The sequence below is a fragment of the Mustela putorius genome, unplaced genomic scaffold (assembly GCF_011764305.1).
Source record: "Mustela putorius furo isolate JIRA1106 unplaced genomic scaffold, ASM1176430v1.1 tig00000827_pilon_pilon_pilon, whole genome shotgun sequence".
NCBI classification, from domain to species: domain Eukaryota; kingdom Metazoa; phylum Chordata; class Mammalia; order Carnivora; family Mustelidae; genus Mustela; species Mustela putorius.
Window position 1 is genome coordinate 9,066,268 of NW_025421489.1, and position 5,345 is coordinate 9,071,612.

Below are 5,345 nucleotides of genomic sequence, written 5' to 3' on the forward strand. Positions count from 1 at the left end.
AGACATTTTAGGCTTATCTCGTAAACTTCTTGCCTGAGACTTAGAGTCAGCCATTTATCCAGGAAGGCTTGGTTTCACTGACATATATATTCATAAGTATATATTTTGTTTGGTTGGGGTTTTTTGTCTTTTAAGTAGGTTGAACTCCTAGCATGGAGCTCAACATGGGGCTTGAACTCACAACCCTGAGATCAAAACCTGCTGTAACATCAAGAGTCAGAGGCCTAACCGATTGAGCCACCCAGGTATGCCATATATTTGTATATTTTTAAATTATATTTTTAGTTCATATTTCCATTTACAATTGAAAATTTAGTTTATAGAGTTTCAACACTCCTTGAATTTTATCTTTTTTTCCCCCCTCATGCTGGAAGTCTTGGTTCATTCCCAAGAACATTCACAGAACTATTTGATTTTCCTATAGAATATAAAATAGTTGCAAATAACAATGCCAATATTATTAGTAAAAATAGTTCAAATTTTATTTTGTTTATTTTCAGGGTCCAGATCCCTAGGGATATGTCACCAACTGGCCTATTTTGAAGTCACTTGAAGAACTTCCTCACTCTGTGCTTACACCACCAAATGAATGAAGTTAGTTTTCTTCATTTCATTTTGCCTTGATTTATAGGGATTGCTTTTTAAAGAAAATTTTGAATTATAATTATTATATAATTATAATGTGTATATATATACATTATAATGTTTAAATATTCATAATGTATATGTATAATTATATAATGTATTTATAATATATATACATATATATTATATATGTTGCATCATATAACAATTATATTGTATACTGGCTTCCTTATGCCCCTCACTTAGTTTTATGCATAAATACATACTCAGTGTTCTTAGCCTGACATTGTGCCAATTCTGCAACCAAATGGTTGTCTGAGTCAGAAGTGGCTTCTTCAGAAAGGGCACATAAGAACAACACTCCCTGTGTTCTTACATATTCATTAGTTTTTATATGGCTTTCAAGTTGAACTTCTCTTTCCCTGGGTGCAAAATTGTTGCCCACATTTTTACATCTTGTAATATAAATGTTACTCCATTGTCTTATGGCATAAAATGTTGCTAATGATGAATCTCATATCAGTCTATATTCTTTCTCTAATGAGGGGCTTGGCCATTTTTGTTTTGTTGTCTAAAACACGTTCAGGTTTCTTGTGGTTTTTTTTTTTTCCATTTTACTTGAGTTCAATGGATTTATTAAAATATGTCTCATTTTGGCCGCTCTGAACTGATTTTCCAGCTTGAATATGTAGATTCAGATCTTCTTTATACTGGCAGCATTTTCTTGAATAATCTATTACTTTCTATCTAATATTTCTAATCTTTTTCTTTATTTTGTTTCTTTTTTTTTTAATTTTCTATCTGTTCTCTTTTCTGTCTTTTCTTGTGATGTTGATTTGAACTTGTTCTCCTCATTTTTGTTTCTTTCCAAAATTATTATTATTATTATTATTATTATTATTATTATTATTTTTGCTCCCAATTCTCAAACTCAGCTCACTTTTCAAGCTTTTTTTTCATCCAAACATCTCACGTTCTCTTCCCATCTTATGGCATTCTTCCATAGCTCCTAACATTTCCTCAAATCTCTCAGCTCATTTGGAACTCTTAAGTTAAGGTTTTTATTGTTTTATGGTCATATCTTCATTGTTGGATTTCACTGTCTATAAGAACAGTGTTCTCTGTCGATTATTATCTTTTTCTCTTTTTCTTTAAGACCATATCATATGGTTGCCTACACAATCATTGCTATTGCTGATGGGTTTTCTGTGCTCTTAGAGGGTAGGGTACCTTGGAGTTTCCTTCCTTGCTTCAATGCCCTAGGGCTCCAATTTCTATTGTTATTGTGGTAGGTCTCTATGGACTTGCCCTTTTTGAGACAGCTGCCTTTGCTCCTCCTTCCACTGTGGTCTGCCTCTTCTCTTTCTCTCTCTTTCTCCCTCTTGATCTCTCTCTCCTTCCTCTGTCTTTAGTGTCTTTGGTCTGTTCCATGTGCATCCAATGCACCCCAGTTTCTTTTCAGTCTGAGGATGTCCTGTAGTTTGTGCTTTATGAAAGTGATGTTGAGTATTGAGTGTGGAAATATTAACACCTGTCATAACTTCACTGTCATAATTTCATGGCGAATGTTAGCTTGTCCAGTTACAAAGATTTCTTTATCGTTTTGTCTTATTTTTTAAAGGATGTTATTTCTCTCTCTCTCTCTCTCTCTCTCTATCTATCTAAGAGCACAAGCAGGGGGAGAGGGAGAGGGAGAAGCAGGCTCCCTGCAGGGAGCCTGATATGGGCCTTGATCTCAGGACCCTGGGATCATGACCTCAGCTGAAGAAAGGCTCTTAACTACTGCGCCACCTAGGCGCCTTTCTTTATCCTTTCAAATGCATTGTGATCTGAGCAAACAGAGAGTTTGCAGGGCATCTGGAGTTGGCAAAGCCCTTTCCCTGATTTGGTTGCTCTTGTCTGATTGGCCTGAAGAGCTCTTCGTGCTCAGAGTGGACCCCTCCCTTTGGGAGGGGCGAACTGTTGGTAATACCATTTCTGAACTGTTCACTGAAAGTCCCTTGTCCTGCTTCTTCCTCCTGTACTTGTCACTACACGTCTTGTTGCTGCTAGTGCTTTGACCCCTCCTGCTTATGGGAATAAGTTCTTGTCACTTCTGTTGTAGATGTTGTCCACGAGTTTTTGCTTTGCTGTCTCATTGTTCCATTGGTTATTGTGGGGGTGATTTGGGGAGATTGAAAACCTGTATTACTGCCACTGCTACCATCTTTCTGCCTCTGGGTAATTTGGGAGCAAATGGACTGCTATAGATATTTTTAAATATATAAAACCCAAGGTGAGATTTTATTTGTTTTCTTTGGAATGGCTTTGTCCTTTTTCTCCCCTTAAACATATGAGATAATAAATCTGATACTGTTGGGAGCCACAGTGAAAATCCTTGAGTGAGATTTGGAAAATATCAAGGGTCTTGGGAGAGAAGGCCGTTTTGTCTCCGTTCGTAATATTATGGAATGAATCATTCCAATCCCCTTCAAAATAAATATGAAAAATTATGACCTTTTTTCTATGATAAGCCTCTCAGAAACCTAAGCTTACAGAATGTATGAATAATCAGCCCAGTAACACCAACTGGATGAATTAAAAGGAAATGAACTTCCACACTTGCAAGATCCCTCTATTGTTACTCTGTTGCTGTATCATGCATGACTGTCAAATCTTATATCAACTTGTTTTCTTTTCAAAATGATTAATGACAACTTGTAATTTCTTATCACATGGTCTAACAATCAACTTATGTAATTGATTTCTATTTTTAAACCAACTCTCTTTGTCCAGAAGGATCTGATTCTTCTTTGGGGAGTAAATAAGTGCAGTCAGGAGCCTGCAAAATCATTTCAGTCCTCAACGGCTATTGTACCTACAGCAAAGCCTAAGGTAATTAACGTGCCTGCTTTCCAGGCAACGGTGCTGGCCATCACTCAGGTGCCCGAGCTGGAAACAGAGATTGCATTTGATTCCTTTTTCTACCCCATCACTCCTTTAAACGAGTCATCAAATCCTGATCATTTTATCTATGAATGCCTCACATTTTCCTACTTCTCTGTGACCTTGCTGCCCCCACCTCAGTCCTGATCCCCTTCCCTCTTCTCTGTGCCGTCACAATATCCACGGTTCCCTCTTCTGGTACCATCTCCGAATGTCAGTTTCTCAAAGCAGAAATCTTAGTCTGTCCAGTCTTTACTTTAAAACACTTTCAAGTCTTCTTATTGATCCATAGGTAAAGTTCCGAACACTTAAGGTGGCTTTCAAAGTCCTCCCCACTCTATGTTCGAGATCAAACTGACAACATTATATTAGTTTCTGATGTATAACATAGTGATTTGATATTTGTAGATATTATGAAATGACCCCCACTGAGTCTTGTGGCTATCCATCAGCACAGGGGACTACTCATTTTTTCCTTGTGATGAGAACTTTTAAGATGTACTGTCTCAGCAACTTTCAAAGGTATGACACCGCATTGTTGACTAGAGTCAATGGTGTATATTACATCTCCCGGACTTAGTTATTTTGTAACCAGCCAAACTATAGTTTCATGCCTCACAGGGGCTGACCTTTCCCTGCCTGTGCCAAGACAAGCCTCCTTGCTTCCAGTCTTCTCTCTGTGCTATTCTTTCTACCTTGTACTCTCATCGGCTCTCAATCTCCTCTTTCATCTGAGCAATTGCTGTGTATCTCTTGGGATGGAGTAAAGCAGATAACCCAGTGCCGTGGTGGGCGGGCAACATCCAATCCGTGGAGGACCTGTGTAGAACAAGATGTTGGGGATGTTGGATTTGCTCTCTGCCCTGACTGTTGGGCTGGGATGTCAGTCTTCTCACCTGGGTGCTCCTGGCTCTCAGGACTTCAGAGTTGGATGGGATTCCCCACCGTTGGCTCTCCCCCTCTCAGGCCTTGAGCCATACCAACAGCCCTGCTGGGCCTTCAGTTTGCAGATGGCGGATGGGGTGGACATCCCAGCCTTCATGATTACATGAGCTGGGACCTTATGAAAAATCTCTATTGTCTATATCTCTATTGTATATATAAGATATATATTGTATGTATCTTACTGTTTTGTAGATTATATGTAATCTTCTATGTACATTTATATATTATATATACATATTCTGTTAGTCTGTTCCTCTGGGAAATGCTAATACATTATTGTAACACAATATTTTAAAACATCAAAATCAATGTAAAAGCATCCACAGAGACCAAAATATCAGATTTTTAGGTAAAGTCAGAATCAATAACAGGACCATGCAGAGCCATCCTGGAGGCTGAGGCCAAAGGAGAGATCAATCTTAAGGATCTTGTCTCTATTTAAAATTTTGGTCTTTGCTCTCATGGATATATTTGCATTATTTTGGTGTCCTGACCTAGAGTATGAAAACATCATTTCTCTAGACATCTGAGCATTCTGGAGAGCACTGACATTTTACAGCTGAGCTGTGTCTCTCTCCCTTGCCCCACCATCCTTGGGCCCCACTGGGGTTGCTTAAACTGCTCTTCTCTCACACCTGCTTTCCAAATAACAGGATCTGCTGAGCAGTGGGTTCCCCACCACTGCCTTCCCAGGGGACCCCTGGAAGTGGGGTTTGCTTGTGCCTGCTCCAGAGTCAGTACTCACTGAGACGCTGCACTCCCTTGAAGAGATGACCACGGCCTCGCTAGCATCTAAAACTGGATGATCCAAGAAAGCAGCGCTTCCTTTCGTGGCTCCCACCTTGATTCCCTGATTCCCTAGGGTGCAGGGAGCACAGACAAATGTACAG

General features: G+C 39.2%; 1 long non-coding RNA gene across 1 annotated transcript; it reads left to right on the forward strand.

Annotated features, from left to right (window-relative positions):
* Nucleotides 1–205: 205 nt before the first annotated feature.
* Nucleotides 206–4,560, forward strand: LOC106006300. The gene is made up of 3 exons (XR_001180264.2): nucleotides 206–245; nucleotides 501–594; nucleotides 3,361–4,560. It is a non-coding gene; the product is annotated as an uncharacterized LOC106006300 (long non-coding RNA).
* Nucleotides 4,561–5,345: the final 785 nt, after the last annotated feature.